We start from the raw sequence: 21,303 nt of genomic DNA, 5'->3' as shown, positions 1-21,303 counted from the left end.
TCGTCACATATGATAATATCCTAGCTAAACATTAATGATCATGATTTCATTTACGTTTACATACCGATTTCTATACAAATACATCTCACATTTTACAAATATTCATTTAATACAAAATATCTACATGAATTCACCAACATTGTTAACATTTTTCAAACTTACATGTATTCAGGAATTTGTGTAAATCTTTGCGGGGCTTTTGCATCAGGACGTCAAGCGTCATAACTCCATGCCACTTTTGGAGGGTTTTTTCGTTATATCTCGCCTCCTTGCGGTGATATGAGGAACAAAACCTTGATCTTTTAAACTTGAACTATGTTGTATGACTTTTAAAACTTAACATCTTTTTGAAAGTGATGTAAAAACTATTATTAACTTATGTTTGTGTTTGAAACTTATGACAATGGCATTTGGAGTTTTTTTAGAGTAAATTACAAGTTTTGTCCTTTATGTTTGTACCAAATTTCAGGCGATGTCCTTTACCTTTAAAATTGATGATTTTTGTACCTAATGTTTCCAAATGTTACATTGTTTGTCCTTTATCACTAGCCTAGTTAATTTTAAACGTTAAAAGACATCACATGCAGGTCACATGAGGGTATATCAGGCATTTCCAGCACACTTTCCATTTTCCCCAAACTTATACCAACCCAAACCCTAGTTTCTCTCTCTCCCTCCTTCTCTCTCACATCACCACCCACTATCACCATATGCCTACCACCCACCACCTGAAACCGACCACCTTCAAACCGTTTCCACCATAATCAGACATATCCGGAATCAACACAACACAAAATGAATTCAACCAGAGCCAATACGTCGTCGTTCGAACCTAAAAAACTTCTCTGATCATCTGTCAGAGAACCACTCAAATCGCCTGAAAAACCTTCAAATCCGTCGCGAAGAAATCTCACGCGCCGCCAGCAATCTCTCAGGTCGGTGAAACAAATACGAGAAGCAGCGAAGCAGCTCCAGAAATCAGATCTGAAATCATTAACATCCGTTGCAGATTCAACGGAAATCGAGATCGTGAAACCTAACGCCGTTAAATCATTTCCGGAAAAATAAGATAGATCTCCAAATTTTGACGGTTTTCACCTTTAAAACATGTTGTTGATGCTGACCTAAATTTTTTTTGTGTGTTCAGGTATGAAATGTTGAATAATTCTTTCATAGCTTAACATCTTCTGTTAGACTGCTTCGATTGAAAGGATCTATGTCAACGTTCACGAATATTTGCCGTCAGGTTCAGAGCTTAACCGATAGGTATACTGAATGAATGATTTGTTACATTCTGTTTATGTATTTTGAATAAACTGAATGATAATTGGTTTTATGTTCATATTTTGAAGGTGGTGGTCGGTTTCGGTGGTAGGAGGTGGTGATAGTGGGTGGTGATGTGAGAGAGAGGGAGGGAGAGAGAGAAACTAGGGTTTGGGTTGGTATAAGTTTGGGGAAAAAGGAAAATGTGCTAGAAATGACTGATTGCGTCCTGCATGTGATGTCTTTTAACGTTTAAAATTAACTAGGTTAGAGCCAAAGGACAAAGCGTGTAACATTTGAAAACATTAAGTACAAAACTCATCAATTTTAAAGGCAAAGGACACCGCTTGAAATTTGAAACAAAGATAAGGGACAAAAGTTGTAATTTACTCATTATTTTATTCATATAGTATGTTTGCTAATTCGTATGCAATGAGAATCAATCACGATCACACCTCGTGCTTCCACCTATGACCGGGTGTGACACATGCCAAAACCTCCATGTTGTCGTTGTTGCCACTGTGTACACTAGACGCCTCCAAACTTTGATACCGGGATTTCTAATTAGAGCATCCAACATTTCTTTCAATCAATTTAAACATTAATTTATGTAACGAAAAAGGCCATATAACATTTTGATGTGAGGCGCCTCACATCAACCATTTGAAAATTTCTTAAAAATAATCATTCTAATTCATTATCCGATTATCTCAACTCATTCTTTGCCACATCCACAAATTATGTATACTAGTTTCTTTTGACATCGCGCATTGCAGCGAATCTGAGGAAATGATAATGTAAAACAAACATGTTTTAAAAATAAAGCATGTTGTTTAGAAAGCCAAACCATTAAAGCTGTTATCATCGTACCGTTTATGATACCAAATAAATATTCTATTTTGAATATAACTTCATTTTTAACAAAACTTACAACGGAATGTCAGGAAAAAATAAAGCACAACTACGTACTTAAGTTTTTAGAAAAAAGTTATAAATGCAAATTATTAAAGAAGTATCAAATTAATCGATAAAATAATACATGTTTTAAAAAAAGGAAAAAGAATTATTAAAAATGGTAAATGAAATATATGATTTTAAGGACGTGTTTGTAAGTATCAAATTAATCGATAAATTCTTTCATACCCATAGTTTTTCTGATGCTTCTAAGGACGTGTTGGTAAGTTTTGGTATTTTAATCCAATACTTTAAATGTTACTGTACTAATTACTGATATACTTTAAAATTTACTGTACCTTTGTTTATTTTCATAATAAAGTTTATATCTTTTTGTTCAGCTAATACCTAAGGACTTAGTTAGAATCAGTATTGGAGTCGGTAAACCTAAAAAATCATTTAAGATTTATGTGAATCAGTGGGACTCTTTTGATGTAGTAATTCAACCAGATCCTCTTCGCAATTGTTACTTTATAACTGATGGATGGGAAAAGGTTGTACACTACATGGGTCTACAAACAGGAGTTGTACTTGTTTTAAGATACGTAGCGGATTACATCTTTTAGCTTACTGTCCTTAATTTGAATGGATGTGAGATTGTTGAACCCAAAGCCGATGACAGTCCGAAAGGCGATACTTCCTCACCCAAATTAGAAGTTGCTCCAGTTACTGAAGATATGGATCATCAATCGGATGTTGAAGAATCCAATGACGTAGATTCTGATAGTGATTATGTTGTATCTGATGAATCATCCGATGATGGCGACGATGCAGATTTTGATGCTGCTGTCTCAGATTATGAAGCTGATCCTGATGTATATCCCATAGAATCCGTATGGTACAACAATAAACATTTTGTAAGTTTGTTATGTTAATATATTATGCGTCATTCTTTCATTGTTAAATGTTTAATACAATTAAAAATTTGTTACTTTTCTTAAATATATTATTTATTTGTTTTTGATTATTGTTATTTTATATTTATTTATTTTAAGCGTCTGAATGCGAAAGTGACGTTATTATCAAGGATTGATAGATCATTGAAGATGACAGTTCAAAATCTGAATAAAGTTAATACTGTAATTGACTTTCGACCGGAGAAGCATGGCAAGGGATTTAGATACGTGGCTTGTCAATGGACCAAGAAATTCACCAAGCCCAATGGTATCTACAGAAATATGAAATGCAAATTTGTTTACTCTACAGACAAAGCCAAACTGATCTTAAAGAAAGTCTACAAATAGTTATGGTTGTTGGTATTATCTCATGTGAGATGAAGTTATGCGATGGTGATGTATGAAACTTGTATATTTTCCAAACTTCCGAATATTTAAATTATAATCATGTATGCTTATCTTGTTAGTTATATTAACTTAAATTTTTGTTGTACATTCATTATATTATAATTGGTTCTTCATGATACATCACAACATGAATTATACTTTACAAATTTATGGCCGATCATCGACATTTAAAAGGCGAAACAAATTTATGGCCGATCATTGTCATAATTTCACTTGAATTATACTCTGTAACCTCTAATTACAAATAACAGTCTTTTAACATCTACAACTAAAGGGATACACTCAACATCTATTTCGCTAAAGTCTACCAAACCCAAAGCTCTGTTGAAGACAAAATCTGTTGAAGCAAAGTCTGTTGTTCCAAACAACCTCTGCTGATAAACACAAAGACTGTTGAAGCAAAGGTCTACCAAAGAGAACCTATGCTGATGAATACAAAAGTATAATGAAGCTAACATCTGTTGTGGCTTAACAGATGATGCGGTTCAACTGCAGGGAAAATCATTCCACAAATTTATGGCCGATCATTGTCATAGTTTCACTTGAATTATACTCTGAAACCTCTAATTACAAATAACAGTCTTTAAACATCTGAAACTAAAGGGATACACTTAACATCTATTTCGCTAAAGTCCGCCAAACCCAAATCTCTGCTGAAGATAAAATCCGTTGAAGCAAAGTTTGTTGAACCAAACATCCTCTACTGATAAACACAAAGACAGTTGAAGCAAGGGTCTGCCAAAGACAACCTCTGCTGATGAATGCAAAAGTATCTCTTGTGGCTTAACAGATGATGCAGTTCAACAGAGGATTTTAACATCTGAGATTTAACAGATCATGATCAACGGATGATAAGGTCTGTTGAATCAAAGTTTGTTCAACAGATCCGAATGTAGCTCAGGTCCCTTTTCATCTAGGGCATAGCTGATGTTAGCAATCTATAATAGAGGTTAGTCTCTAACAGATGTTAATGTATATAAGATCCTAACGGTTTTCCTACTAACCAATTCATTAAATTTGCATTCATTCACTAATAATAATATACAACTCTACTACTTATACAAAACATGAATATCAACAATAATATATAATCTAATAACAATAATATTCAAATTGTAGCAATTACATGCTAAACCCATCAGTTTAGATGATTCTCATTTTTGCTGTACATTCATTGTATTTTAATTGTCTCTTCACGGTAAATCATAAAATGTTGGTGATCGACATTTAAAAGGCGAAACAAATTTATGGCCGATCATTGTCATAATCTCACTTGAGTTATACTCTACAACCTCTAAATACAAATAACAGTCTTTTGAACATCAGCAACCAAAGGAATACAGTCAGCATCTTCTTATATAAAGTCTACCAAACCCAAATCTCTGTTGAAGAGAAAATATGTTAAAGCAAAGTTTGTTGAACGAAACAATATCTGCTGATAAACACAGAGATTGTTCAAGCAAAGGTCTGCCAAAGAGAACCTCTGCTGTGGCTTAACAGATGATGCAGTTCAACAGAGGATGTTTAACAGACCATGATCAACAGATGATAAGGTCTGTTGAAGCAAAGTTTGTTCAACAGATGCTAACAGTTTTCCTACTAACCAATTCATTAAAGTAGTATTCATTCACTAAAAATAATATACAACCCTACTACTTGTGCAAAAATGAATATTAACAATAATATAATAACAGTAATATTTAAATTGTAGCAATTACATACAAAATCCATCGGTTTAGATGATTCAAATTGTAGCCATAACATACCAAACTTTTAAACACACCAGGTTAAAACAAAAGTTAACAAACATAAATAAAAAACACAATTTTAGTCTTCAAAATGAATTGTTTTTACTTTCCATTCAGACTTAATCCAAAATCCTTTTTGATTTCAACAGCTGAAAAGTCTTCCGTAACATCACCAACATCCTTGCAACAGATAACAAAACAACTAATGAATATTTATTCAACCTGTTATTATATTGCCAAAAACAAAGAGTATAGTTATGATTTGTAGAAAGTAACGAAAATTACCTTTCCATTTCCTTACATTTTCCATGTTGTATAACAACCATCACATGCTCATGAGCTGACATTTTAGAGATGAATTCGTTAAACCGCAGAGCATAATCATTCCACACAGTACATAGCAAAATCGTAACCCTACATGAAAACAATATTCATTTAACCATAAACTAAACACTAATTTATGACCAGTTGTTTAGAATCTATAAAATCCAAACTAAAATTGAATGAATAACAACATAAAATGAAACGAAAATTATGACCATCTATTAAAGTAGTAAATGAGCAAAAAATTAACTAACATATTCACCTGAAGAATAAATTTGTTGATCTCATTTATTACCATGATTCCACATTACATACAAAGACTGTTAGTCTCATTTATTAGCATTACCATGATTCCAGACTAAATACCAATAGTCTTGATCTCATTTATTAAGATCATTCCACAGTAAATACAAACAATCATTTGTACATGACTGAACATGTAAAGGACCACTTACTCCAAGTCTTGAATATCGCTTTTCATCCTCTTAGTTTCTTTTGGAGGTCGGCCAACGAATTCAAGACCTCCACACCAGATAACAGATCCAGCAACATCTACCTGAAGAACATTTAAACAAAGTATTTTTTTAGCATACAAACCTACAGTTTGTGATAAAAAGAAAAAATCAAAGAATATACATCCTCAATAAACTACCGTACAAAACTCAGGAACATTTATAATACAAACCTAAAAAGCATAGAAACAGGAATTCACACATATACATCTATGTAACTCAATTATACATGAACGAAAAAACACAAATACACATTACCTTTTCATCAATGAGGATGAGATCCATTTTATAACATTGATTCCATTTTCGGATGATCCTTGCTCTCATGTGCCATAAATCTTTCCCAGTTCCATTTATAATAGAAACCTATAAACCATAGAAACAGGAATTCACAGATATACATCCATGGAATCATTTATACACGGACGGAAAAACACGAATACAAAATACCTTTTCATCAATGAAGATGAGATCCATTCTATAACCTTGATTCCAAATCTTTCCCAGAGCATTTATAATAGAAACCTATAAAGCATAGAAACAAGAATTCACAGATATACAACCATGGAATCATTTATACACGAACGGAAAAACACAAATACACATTACCTTTTCATCAATGAAGATGAAATCCATTCTATAACCTTGATTCCAAATCTTTTCATCGGAAAAACACAAATACACATTACCTTTTCATCGAAATAAATTCAAATTTCAAATTCAAAATACAAAAGCAGAGAACACAAGAGTGTAAATATGAAGAGGGAAATGAGAAAAAAAACCTTTATATAAGAAGATGATTGACAGAAGTGAGTGAGTGACATGCATTAATTGCAAATTACGTATTCCCAGGCATTTTGAATTTAAATTGCCCGGCAACTAGGGTTGTCCAAACTGCTCGACGATCGCTCGACGATCGCTCGAAAAATGCCTGACAAATGATCGTTCGATTCCCACTCAGTTAGTAAATGAGCCGCTCGGCTCGGTTCGATTCAAATTCAATCCAAGCATGAGCAAAGGTCCGCTCGCTCGTCGATCGCTCGGTTTCACTCGAATTATTTTTATTAAATAATTAATATATATATATATATTATAGATTTTAAAGATTTATATATATATATATATAGTTATAGTTCCTACCCTAGAAAAATTAAAAGCCCAAAAAATATACTAGCCCAACTTAATACCAAAATCTTACCCTAAATCCCTAATTCTTAAAACAACCACATAAACTGATATTGTTCGAATGTTCGATCTGTGCATATCGCCGCTACCACAAACCAAAATCTAACCCTAATGTCGCAACCCCCGTCCCCCTGTTACAAACCCGGGAACGGGCGGTCGCGGCCAGTTTCGGTGGTATCCTCTTATTGTCTAATTTGGCAGCGGAATTTTTCATCAGGACCGTAGTTAGGAAATATTTTATCAGAGTAAAATACCACATTTCCATATCATTAAACACATGGGTAAAACCCAAGTTTTCAGTACACAATTTTTCATAGGGATACACCCTATTTTATTGAATAAAAACATCTATTTTATTATTAGGTAACTTTATTGCCACTTTTCCAAGCCTCCAGTGCTGTCCAGCTGGCTTCTATTTGGCTTTCACATTTTGTTACCTGAAACGCGTTTTAAAAACATTTTGTCAGTGGGAAATACTGGTGAGTGAATCCCAGTTTAATCAAGTTCTAATAAAAACCATGGTAGAGTATTGAGGGCGGTCTCGCAATTACTTTTGTTTCCAAGTTATACCAATTATCACACGTGGTACTGTCAGACTCAACTTGTGGAAATGTTACTCCTTGACCAGGTGGTAACAAATTTTGTATACAAAACCCCAACATATCCATGATAATTGTATTCTTATAAATACTCAATAACTGCTTAATATATAATTAATCATGTGAGGTTTTGTAAAAACAGTTAACACAAAAAGAGGATTACTCACATTGTTGTCTTAGGATTTTCAGTAAGGATTTCCTGGGAATAATCTATAAATTACACAAATGCACGCGTGTTAGTATAATAACCCGTTTTAACATTAGCAATACCCTCCCTGAGACGCCATTCCAACGACTACGTCGGGCAGAACCACGACAGCCGTTACGAAACCCTAGATCAATCAGACAGAGTATCTAATACGTATCCATGGGTTATAATACTTACAACGGAACAGAACTTCGCTATTTAGGGGGTATTAGACCCGAGTATAGCTTCTACTATGTGAGAATTCGTAAGAAAGAAAAGAAATTGAGTGAGTAGACTGAAGATCCGAGGCCTCCTTTATATAGGGCCTGATCTTGACCTTGTCGCGGCCTGCGTAAAACAAGACCAGGGCTTACGCGCCCCGCGTAGTAGCCCGGGTAGGTTTTAGGTGATCCGGGTCATCGCCAAGGTTCAATAGGTGTGGGCCACGTGTCAACACTGGAGCTTGCCTGATCGTTAAGTTGTCGCGGCCCGTGTAAGTTTAAGGGGTGGCTTACGCGGCCCGCCTAAACCCCAAAATTCATAATTATTTTTAATAATATTTAAGGTATTCGGGGCCCGTTTTCGCATATGGGGTGTATTTTAAGACATATTGGGATATTTTAAATATTTTTAGGGTGTCAGAAAATATTACGAGGTTGTCGGCTTAGAGTTGTTATATCCTCCCCACCTTGTTTTAGAGCTCGTCCTCAAGGTCTACTGGAACAAGTCTGGATATTTCCTTTGCATTTCTGATTCAAGCTCCCATGTATATTCGGGTCCTCTTTTGGAGTCCCATTTCACTTTGACCAGAACTAATCTCTTATGCTTGAGATTCTTAATTTTCCTGTCTTCAATCTATAGAGGTTTTTCTACAAATTTGAGTTGTTCATTTACCTCTATATCCTTAAGAGGCACTACAAGTGATTCATCATCTAGGCATTTCTTGAGATTAGATACATGAAATACATCATGTATTCTTGCCATTTCCTCTGGCAGTTGTAGCTGATAAGCTACAGGTCCTATTTTTCTAATAATCTTAAAAGGTCCAATATACCTGGGACTTAGCTTCCCTCTTTTGATGAATCTTACTACTCCTTTCCAAGGAGAGAGTTTTAACAATACTTTATCACCTATCTGAAATTCTAATGGCTTACGTCTGTTATCAGCATAGCTCTTCTATCGATCGCGTGCTGCTTTCAGTCGTTCTTTGACTTGAATGATCTTATCGGTTGTTTCCTGCACTATCTCAAGTCCAGATAGTTGCTTTTCCCCAATTTCTGCCCAACAGACTGGGATTCTGCACTTTCGTCCATGCTTCGAATTGTGCAACATTGATACTTGTGTGATAACTCTTATTATAAGAAAATTCTATTAAAGGTAAGTGATCGTCCCAATTACCTCCAAAATCAATTACACAAGCTCTAAGCATGTCTTCCATTGTCTGAATTGTCCTTTCGCTTTGTCCGTCCGTTTGAGGATGGTAAGCTGTGCTTAGATTCAACTTGGTTCCCATTGCTTTTTGGAAACTTGCCCAAAAATGAGAGGTAAAACGGCTATCCCTATCAGAAATAATTGATAAAGGAATTCCATGTAATGAAACAATTTCAGTTACATACAATTTGGCTAATTGTTCCATGCTAAAAGTTTCTTTCATTGGTAAGAAATGAGCTGACTTGGTTAGCCTATCTACAATCACCCAGATTGTATCATTACCTTTTCTTGTTTTGGGTAATTTGGTAACAAAATCCATTGTTATCAATTCCCATTTCCAAACTGGCATTTCTAGCTGCTGCAGTAATCCTGAGGGTTTCTGGTGTTCAGCTTTGACTTGTGAACAAGTTAAACATTTAGAAACATAAGTTGCTATATCCTTTTTCATTCCTATCCACCAGAAATTTTTCCTTAAATCCTGGTACATCTTATCACTTCCTGGATGCATCGTATACTTAGACTTGTGGGCTTCTTCTAATATACGGTGGCGTAGGTTTCCTAATTTAGGTATCCACATTCTCTTTTTATGGAATCTCCAAATTCCATCTGTTCCTTGTTCTAATTCTTTAATCATTCCTTTTAATTTTTCAGTATCATCCTTGATTACTGATTCTTGTGCTTTTCTAATCTGATCATTTAAATCTACTTGTAGATTTAATTTAAGAGAACGTACCCTTTTCGGCTTTTCATGATATTTTCGACTTAAAGCATTAGCCACTACATTGGTTTTCCCTGCATGATACTGGATATTACAATCATAATCACTAAGAATTTCCATCCAGCGTCTTTGTCTCATATTCAACTCTTTTTGCCCAAAAACATACCTTAAACTCTTATGATCTGTGACTATGGTAAACTTACTACCATAAAGGTAATGTCTCCAAATCTTAAGGGAAAAAATTATGGCTCCTAGTTCTAGATCATGGGTTGAATAATTTTCTTCATGATTCTTAAGTTGTCTAGATGCGTAAGCTATCACCTTTTGGCGTTGCATCAACACACATCAATAACCTAACTTAGTGTTAGTGCATTATCTGTCTATCGCCTCCGTCAATCTAGTCTGTAGCAGAAACCGAATAAAACAAGATTCATATTGTTATATTAATCATAGTTAGTCAAAAAGGCAAGGTGGCATAACTGTAATTAATGAGATTCCTCATTAAACCCCTTGGCCTATAAATAGGAGGCTTATGCTTTTGTTTTAGAACTTTTTCCATTTTTACATCTTGGAGAGCTAGAGACTAGAGACAGAAGCTAGAGAGAGAAAGTTCGTGTTTGTGATTCAGGTGCTGTACGTTTTCAGATTCATCTAATAGAATCACAGTTTAGATTACATCTCGTGTGTTCGGTCGCGTTCGTGTACGGATTCCGCACGTTATACGTTCGTTTCGCAATCGTTTCGGAGTAAAAACCGGTCCTACAAGTGGTATCAGAGCAGGAGCTCGATTGCACTGATCTTTCACACGATTTCGCACAGGATTACATCAGATTCAGATCCGATTTCATCTACTTCTTCATTTTTTTCATATTTTTCACGTTTTTTACTGAAAATCGTCAAATTGAACAGGTTTTCACGGTCCGTTTCAGCTGAATTTTGGATATGTTGTGCGTAAACATCTGATATACAATCCTACCAAATTTCAGATTCAAATTCCAAGCAGATTAGGAGATATTCGAGTTTTTAGGTCCGATTTCGTTTGAATCAGCGAGGTTCCGTTTGAAATTGTCCTTGTCCGTTTGAAATTGATACATATCGTTTGAAATTGGCCCTTCAGTTTGAACTTATCGTTTGAATTGATCCATACCGTTTGAAAAAGCATGTGATCATTTGAAATCTGCACCTTTACGTATGAAGTGGTCCTCTCGTTTGAAATAATGACCTTCCGTTTGAAACTGTCGTTTGAAATATTCTTTCCGTTTGACTTATCGTTTGAAACATGACATACCGTTTGAAGGGTTCTGTTTGAATGATGTATTCCGTTTGAAAGTGGTTAGTCGTTTGAAGAACCGTTTGAAAAGTCAGTCCGTTTGAAATTGGTTATGTTGTTCATGTGATGCAAAGTATTGGCAGCCTAAAAGTGATAAGATTCAACTCAATGATCACGTGATTTGTCAGTCAACAATAATTGAAATTGTCAGCACATAAATGGTTGCACATGTGACTTTGATTTTATCGATACAATGAGAATTGAGTGATTGACATTGTCTGCCATTTACATTGATTGAATTCATGTGTTTGTAAGAGAGTGTTGGTTATCATTGTCCATTATGAGGTCCAATCACAAGATATAATTAGCGGCCCTATCAGATCATTCTTCTTTTAATCTGCCATATCATCAATTCTATAATTACAATTACCGCCCATTTAATGAAAGGTCCGTTCATGATATTCACTTTTTAGTCAACATGATAAAGTGAGTCAGTACCGTCCAAAAGGCCCAATCACGTCCACGTTAATGTTCAGCCCATGTGAGAATATATTTTACGGCCCAATCATAGTTATCGACGAGATTTGAAGGCCCAATCATGTGTTAACAGTTGGTTTGTCAAAGTTGCTTATAGTTTGAATATTGATAACAGTTGTCGGCCACTTTATTATAAAGACCCAATCAACAAGTGGTATAAGTGGGTTGCATATCGGTCAAATAAGAATTAAAACCGGTCACACATTGTCAGCTGATCAGATAAAACCAAAAGAAGTTGATATGTTTTGAGTATTATATCTTGAAAGTGAATTAATTTCCTTGTTGGCCATTGTTTTCAAGTTCAAGTATAGTACTCACAATCAAATGAATCAGGTCGTTTGGACTTAAGTTCAACTCGCACAGTTCGTTCAAATTCAAACTCGTTCCAGGTCGTGTAGTTTTGCCGGGTCATAGCACTTCGTACAATTTGACAAACTAAATCTCAGTTCGAATCAAGATCAGTCCACACAGTCTGTCAACTTTCAGTCCGCACAAGAATATTCAACAGTTCGAGTATTATTTTGTTTCAACTGTTTGATAGTGTTTGAACTGATAAGTGTTTGTTTGTTTGTGTGATTCAGATAATTCGAGATATTCAAAGTGAGAGATTCAAGAAACATTGTGAAGATGTCGGATTTTGGCGAAGAGTTTTACAACACGTTTTATAACGCATTTACTTCAGAAGATACACCAATTACTCCAAAGAATGCTACCAAAGTGATATCAGAAAGTTTGAGTTATGACAATGTGTATGGAAACCATCAGAGACCTCCAACGCTCATGAATATCGAAGATTATCATTGGTGATTTGAAAGATTTGAAAATTGGGTGCAAGCTTATGCGTATGATAGCTGGATTTGTTTGACTTTGGGATATGTAAAACCAAGAAATGAAAGACGTGAATTGATCACATTGAAAGACTTCACAGCTGATGATAAAAGAGAGCATTTAGCAGAATTGAGAATGAAAACTCTACTTCAACAATCTATCAGAGAGGATATTTTCTCACTGCTTCAGTATGGTGAAACGTCTAAGTCAATTTGGGAAGCATTAAAAGTGAAAGCTGAAGGAGGGAAAGATATCAAGAAAAACAAAATATCGTTGTTGAAAAAGGAGTTTGATATGTTTAGCTGCATGAAGAATGAAACAGTTCGTTAAATGATTGAACGTTTTTGTCACTTAAAGATTGAGCTGGAGAGATTTGAAATTAACAAAGAAAGAGAAGAGATGGTAGATAAACTGGTTGAAGCTTTACCTCATGAAGATGATTGGAAAACATATGTGATTGTGTTGAAAAATGATGCTAATTTTGACAAACTGACTTTGGATCAATTGATAGAGAAGATAGAGGGGCATGATCTGTTGATTCAAAAACAAAACAAGATGTCAAGTTCTAACTATCAACAAAATGTTGGTTTGTACTATCGAAGAGGGTTGTTACAAAACAATGAGTCTTCAAGAATCAATGAGTCTCCAAGAATCAAAACGGGTTTTATGGCAGAAAAGACCAATGACACACCAAAGAATACATCTTCAAGTTATGATCCGGGATATCATGCATCATCTGCATCTGGATCATCAAATGCTAATTCCAACTCTGATTGGAAGAACTCTCCATTGCTGAACAATGAATTTGCTCAACAGCATATGAGTTTTTTAGCCTCTATTCTGGTATCTTACGAAGGGTTAATTGCAGGAAAGATCGGAAATCCTAACATGCCGAAAGAGGATTACGATCAGGTGGATCCAGAAGAAATGGAACTCATGGATATTCGTTGGTGCATGGCAAGTGTCATTCGAAGAGCACAACGATTCATGGAGATCACTGGCAGAAGATGTTTGGAAGGACCTGAAATGAAGATGGGTTTTGACAAGAAAAAAGTAATTTGCTTTAAATGCAAAGAAAAGGGTCACTTCAAAAGAGAATGTCCAAACAACAGAGCTGATGAAAGTGTAAATCCGTTTCGTGAGGATTATTACAAAAAGGCAATATATCATAAGAACACTGATCAGCCAATCAGAAAGCAAATTGATGGAGTATCATCCAAAGAAAAGAGAGCTGCTTTGTCATTTTGTGATCAAAATGTGGATAATATAGATGATGAATATGAATCTATGGTTCAAACTCTTGATTGGAAAGAGGGGTTGATAGAGGCAAAATCACCTGGTTTCATAATCCATGATGATGAAGGCTATGATTGGAGTCAACATGACGAAGAGGTTGCTGAAGTGGAAGTTAAGGCAATGACAGCTGAAATAACACTTACTCGTGAAGAAAGACATGCACGACTAAGATTAGATGATGTATATGATGCTTACAAAGAAGCAACACGAGCAGGCAGGTGGAGCAAAGCAAAAGAATGCTATGTTGATCCTCAAGGAAACCCGACGGTTGATCCAAAGACGGTTGATCTTGATGCATTAGTTGCGGCTATACCTACTGTGAGTGTTTGGTGCAAAGGCCTTAGGGAGATTCCGAGGTACAAAGAGCAGGTTGAAGAAGGTATTCGAAAGGTGATATTTGCTAGTCTGGAGAAGAAGAAGAAGAAGAAAACAGTTGAAGAAATTGTGACTGAGAGTGAGAAGATGGTGAATGAAGTGAAGAAACTTGAAGAGAAAGTTCAGGAAGTTGTTGAAGAGAAAATGCAAGTGGCTGAAGAAGAGCAAACTCAGAAAGCAGAGGAAACCGCAGAGTTAGTCACTGAGGTAATTATTCAAACTGATACTTCTGATAAAATTGATAATGAAGCTGAACAACAATGCAAGAAATGTATGGAAACGTGCAGTGCTTGTATTGAGAAAGATGAAAAACTAAACAACAGAGATATTGAATTCACTAAAATAGAAAAAAAATTTCAAAGAAAAATGTCATGAGATGATTGAAAATGAAAATTTTTTGAAACAAGAAAATGAAAAATTGAAATTAAAATGTGATGATCTTGAAGCAGAAAACAAGAAATTAAAAGAAAAGTGTTCAGCTGTTTGCAACGAATGTGTTCCCAAAGACATCAAAATTCAAGAGTTGCAAAAAGAATATGATGTAATGAAATTGTCATATGATACTGTAAAAGAAGCATATGAAACTTTAAAAGGTAAAGTCAAAAGTCTAGATGACAGATTGTGTGCTTGTCAAAGAAACACTAAATTTCTTGAAGCTAGGTTTGAAGATAAACAAAGAGTGTTAAACCAATATATTGATGATGTTGTTAAGCTTAAACAAGAATTGGCAGACAAAGAAAAGTTGGTCAATAAATTGCAAAGCTATCATTCATCTTCATATATTCTGGAACGTATTTTCAACATCACACCCGATGAGAAAGAGTCTGAAAAGAACAAAAAGGGAATAGGGTCTGAATACCATCAAGTTCCACCACCGTTGGAGAATAATTATACATTCTATGATGGCGAAAAAGTGGAAAAAGTAATCAACATGGTTGATCAGTTACCCGATAACATCGATGTGACTTACACCAAATCTGATGATATCAGTGATTCAGAGGTGGTAGGTAAGGTTGTTGAAAGTGTTTTCAAAGAAGAGTCGGTTGATACAGGTAAAACTGAATCACAAGATGAAAATGAGGGAAACTTTCATGATGGATATCTGAAAAACACAAAATCCAAGAAAAATTTGAATGATGATTCAAAGGGATTGGTTTATACCATGATTGGATCAGACAAATTATTCTTAGATGTTGTATTCCCGATTCAGAATGTGATTTCAGATAAAGTTGACAAAGTTTTCAAGATGGTTGAAATTGAGAAATCTGAAATGTCGAAGTTTGCTGGTAAAGGTCACAAAACTTTTTATAACAAACCGGGTGTCAAAAAGAAGAACATGAAGGCCGGGTTGGGTTATAAGAAGAAACAGAATCGAAAGAAAAATGAAGTGCCAAATTATCAGGCTAAATTGAGTTTTGTTCAAGGAAACAGTTTAGCTGAAGAGAAAGAACTCAAAATGAGGCAGTCTAATGTTGAGTTTGAGGCACAAAAGAAAAAGCAACAACCATAGGTCAAAGATGTGTCCATGAGAACATGTTTCAAATGTGATCAAAAAGGACATCTTGCACGAAAGTGTCCAAATCTAAAACCTGTGGATGTTGACAATAAGAAGATTGATTCTGAGAAACAAAAATCTGAGAATGTGAGACAAAGGTCAACCAGATTTGATTCAAAACAAACATGGAGGTACAACACAAACAAGTTTGTTTCGAATCAAAATTGGAAATTAAATCTGAACAGGTTTGATTCAAGACAGACCTGGAATTCTCACACACCCAGGTTCAGAACAACACAAAGTTGGAGAACATCTGTTGATATGACAAAACCTCAAGAGTTTTGGAAACCTAAAAATGTTGTTCAAAATCTAAGTGCTCAAAAAGATTCACATTTTTACCAACGAGGAACACCAAAAGGTCAGACATGGTCTGTTAAGAAATGTGTTGATTTGATAAAAGATGAGAATGTTGGAATGAAAACTGAGAAACAAAAACAAATTTGGAAACTAAAAACTGAAACAATAAGTTCGACTTCTGAGGTGAAAACGTCTGAGGATTCAATTTCAATTGATTATGATGCAAATTTTCCACCACTCAAAGCTGAAAACTTTAAGATTCAGGTTGCTAGAGTCAAGGTTACACCCAAGGCTGATGAGGCTTGGGTGGACACAATGTTTGATTAAACAATTTGAATTGCCGGAGCTTCCTTTATCGCGAAGCATGAATCGGCATCTTTAGTGAATGAAAATTATTGTGTAGTATTTGATAAAGTTTGAATGTGCATGTGCTCAAGAATACTGAAGATTGTGAGATTGAAAGTTGGAGCAGCCTGGCATATGAAGAGGAGGCAGAGGCTGCTGGACCCTGGTTTGGTTGAACAGGGAGTTTATTGTGTTTTCTGTACATAAATAAACAATATTTCAAAAACTCTAAAAATTAGAAAATCAAAAACCAAAAATATGTTTTCGTTTGTTACCATTTGAAAAACCAAAAATATGTTTGTTTTTAATTTTTTTTTGGTCAAAAATAGAAAATTTCAAAAATATGTGTTGATTGAATACGCCGAAACCCTCACGGCTGAACAAGCTTGATTACTGTCACGGATTGAGAAACGGTTTTCCAACTGTCAAAATCAATGGGTTGTAAATCATGGGGGTACTTGATGCTAGATTTTCTGCAAATCAGAGCACTTTAAGTAGAAAATGGATGGCGAGACAAAGCTATCAGTATCGGTTTGTCAAATTTCTTTAATGGTTTTGCATTTTAGGGGGAGAAATATTGTTAGAAAATACAAAAACATTAGAAAATTTGAAAAAGCCAAAAACATGATAAAATTCAAAAGTTTGAGTTGTTGCGTAAAAAAGAGGAAATGATAGTACATCAGTAGACTTGTTACTGTACGCTAAAGATTTGTATAGTATAAAGTGTTAAACAGTTTTGCTGATGATGTGTTGATAGATTTTCACACATTTAGTAGATTTATTCGAGATATAAACCTAAAATTTCAAACTTGTGAAATTCTTGGGGAACACTACTTGGATATATAGGTAACCCCTGAAATCTCGTTTGAAAGTTCTCATATTCTGATATACTAGGTTTTTCTACGATTTGATGTCTGGGGTATTATTCCGGGACTTCTGCTGAACCGAAGTTCTGACCTAGTCCTTGGATAATGCTTTGCCTGAAATGCTTGAAACACAGCATTAACCCTCAGTTGATTAGACAATAAAATTGATAATCATCTGTTGTAGCAAAAAGATCCTCTAAAGGGGACATACCAAAGTCGAAACTGATATCTCTCTGCGCATACGGAAGTATCGACCTGAGATCCCTCAGTTTTCGCATGTCCTAAATTATGTACAGACATCATTTTAGTACAATCACCTGTGTGTCTTAATATTGAGATTCTGGATACGGGAGTATATTCAAGAGATGGGACACATGAATGAGCTAAGTTCATAAGACATCTAAATAGTATCCTGAGTAAATTGAAAATTGTGTGAGAATTTAGAAACAGTCTATGTGAATTGTTTAATTCTGAGTATGAATTAAAGCTTAACGGTACTAGTAATTTGTCAAAAACTGATATGATCCTCTGTCGCATACTCAAACAAAAATATTGTCTGTAAATATGTTTGTATATATTTCTTTACTGCTTTATATTTTCAGAAAATACATAAAGATTTTGATTTCTGCGTTATTTTCGACAACCGATGTCTGAGTTGCTGAGTTTCAAAATCTAAGTAAGCTGATTGTGTTTCTGAAAATAAAACAAGTTCATTAATTTGATACTTGAATTAAAATAAATTTTTTTTTTCAAAAACAAGTTGTGATATCTCCAAGGTCATTAGTTTGGACTTGGACGATTAACTGTGAGGGAGTTGGATTCTTTAACGCTGCCATATCTGTAAAGTTAGTTGATAGGGGGAGTGGATTAGAGAATTTGATTGATGGTTTTTTAAAACGTTGTTACTTATAAATGTCTGAGTGTTGCAGATGTTATACTAGACTACGATCCCGAAAGCCGAGTCTAAGGGGGAGTCTGAAGACGAGCTCAACGCAAACAGAAGCGTGCAAAGATCCAGGTATCATTCTTGAAAGAGCTTGTATACGGAAAGAAAGGTGTCGATCCCAAAGCACGGAAGCTTGACGAAAGGGGGAGCCTGATGAAGAAAAGAGTTTATACAAAAAGGAGAAGCTGAAGCTGAAAACAGATCCACGGGGATTCTGTTTGAGTAAAAGAGAGTCTACGTTGATGAAGACGTGTTAAAGCTTCAAGAAGACTCAAAGAGAGAGAGAGAAAGAAAAGGAGCTACGAGTTTGACTACGGATTGTCTACAGCAATATCCAAGGGGGAGTCTGTTAGTGCATTATCTGTCTATCGCCTCCGTCAATCTAGTCTGTAGCAGAAACCGAAGAAACCAAGATTCATATTGTTATATTAATCATAGTTAGTCAAAAAGGAAAGGTGGCATAACTGTAATTAATGAGATTCCTCATTAAACCCCTTGGCCTATAAATAGGAGGCTTATGCTTTTGTTTAAGAACTTTTGCCATTTTTACATCTTGGAGAGCTAGAGGCTAGAGAGAGAAGCTAGAGAGAGAAAGTTCGTGTTTGTGATTCAGGTGTTGTACGTTTTCAGATTCATCTAATAGAATCACAGTTTAGATTACATCTCGTGTGTTCGGTCGCGTTCGTGTACGGATTCCGCACGTTATACGTTCGTTTCGCAATCGTTTCGGAGTAAAAACCGGTCCTACACTTAGAAGCGTCACAATAGACTACAAAGTCTTCAGTTCCTTCTGGTAACGCTAATATGGGTGCATGGGTTAATCTTTGCTTAAGGATTCTAAAGGCTTCTTCTTGTTTTGGTCCCCATTCAAACTTAATGGATTTACAGGTTAACTTGGTTAAGGGAATGGCTATTCTAGAAAAATCTCGAACAAATCTTCTATAATAACCAGCCAATCCTAAGAAACTTCTAACCTCGGTTGGTGATTCAGGGGTTTTCCATTTTGTAATCACCTCGATCTTTGTTGGATCCGCATGAATTCCTTCATGATCAACTAAGTGTCCAAGAAATTGTACCTGCTCTAACCAAAACTCGCACTTGGAAAACTTAGCTTAAAGCTTTTCCTTTCTTAATAAACTTAAAAGTAAGTGCAAATGCTTTTCATGTTCCTCTTTACTCTTAGAGTAAATTAGAATATCATCTATGAAGACAATTATGAATTTATCCAAATATGGCTTACACATTCGGTTCATCATGTCCATAAATGTGGCTGGGGCATTGGTTAAACCAAATGGCATGACAGTAAATTCAAAATGGCCATACCTTGTTCTGAATGCAGTCTTAGGAATGTCCTCTTCCTATACCTTTAATTGATGATATCCCGATCTTAAATCGATTTTAGAGAAAAAATCGAGCTCCTTGCAGTTGATCGAACAGATCGTCGATTCTTGGTAATGGATACCGATTCTTAATCGTGACCTTGTTCAATTCACGGTAGTCAATGCACATACGCATTGATCCGTCCTTCTTTTTGACAAACAAAATCGGTGCTCCCCATGGCGATGAGCTTGGCTGTATGAATCCTTTCTCTAACAATTCGTCTAAGTGTTTCTTCAGTTCCTGCATTTCGGCGGGTGCCAAACGATAAGGTGCTTTGGCAATCGGTGTCGTTCCTGGTAGTAGGTGGATTCTGAATTCAACTTCTCTGTCTGGCGGTAATCCTGGCAATTCTTCTGGAAATACATCTGAAAACTGGGACACTACTGGAATGTCTTTTAGTTCCTTTCCTTTAGTGTTAGTGATTACAGAAATCAAATACACTATAGATCCTTTTCTTATATAACTTGCAGTCTTCATCACAGAGATGAATTTAGTGGATCTAGATGGTTTATCTCCTTTAATTGTGATCTTTTCACCCCTTGGTGAATTTACTTGAATTGAATTTTGATCACATAAAATACTGGCTTTATTGGCTATTAACCAATCCATTCCTAAAACAACATCAAATCCTGCCAGATTCATTGGGTAAAGGTTTTCAATAAACTTTTGATTAAAATTTCTATTCTTGCTCCCTGCAAGATTTCAGAAATCCTAACGGTTTCTCCATTTACTGTCTCTACTCGACATTCTTGTGGTAGTTTAGTTAATGATTGATTTAGAAGTTTGCAAAACGAAGTATTGATAAAACTTTGGTTTGCACCAGAGTCAAATAATACTTTAGCAAAAATATCATTAACTAAAACGTACCAGCTATGACGCCCGGGATCATCTTGGCTTCATCTGCAGTTAGAACAAATGCTCTAGCATTTTTAGTGTTCTTGTTGTTCGCAGTTGGAGTTAATTTCGGACAATTTGGCTTGACGTGGCCTTTTTCTCCACAATTGAAGCACAGTCCATTACTGGATTTCCTCTTGCAATCTTCTTCCTTGTGTCCTGGTGCCTTGCAGAAATTGCAGTGAGTGGAGCATCTTCCTGAATGCTTCTTTCTGCAGGTTTTGCAGTATGGTGCAGAGGTAGAACCTACATTCCTACGGTTGGAATTCCCAAAACGGAATTCTTGAGTAAGCTTTTGGGTTAGGTTTCTCCTCTGGTCTTCTTCTCTAGTACGGATTAATTCATCTATCAAGGTATTGGCTAGTTCTACCGCTTCTTCTATGGTTTGAGGTCTAGCTGCCTTGACTACATGCCTAATCTCCCCGATTAATCCCCAGATGTATCGGGAGATTAATACCGGTTCAAGTGATGCAAGGGTCGGTACGATTC

Source organism: Helianthus annuus, chromosome 10, assembly GCF_002127325.2.
Source record: "Helianthus annuus cultivar XRQ/B chromosome 10, HanXRQr2.0-SUNRISE, whole genome shotgun sequence".
Taxonomy (NCBI): domain Eukaryota; kingdom Viridiplantae; phylum Streptophyta; class Magnoliopsida; order Asterales; family Asteraceae; genus Helianthus; species Helianthus annuus.
The sequence above is the reverse complement of the archived record's forward strand: the minus strand, read 5'-3'. Positions refer to the sequence as shown.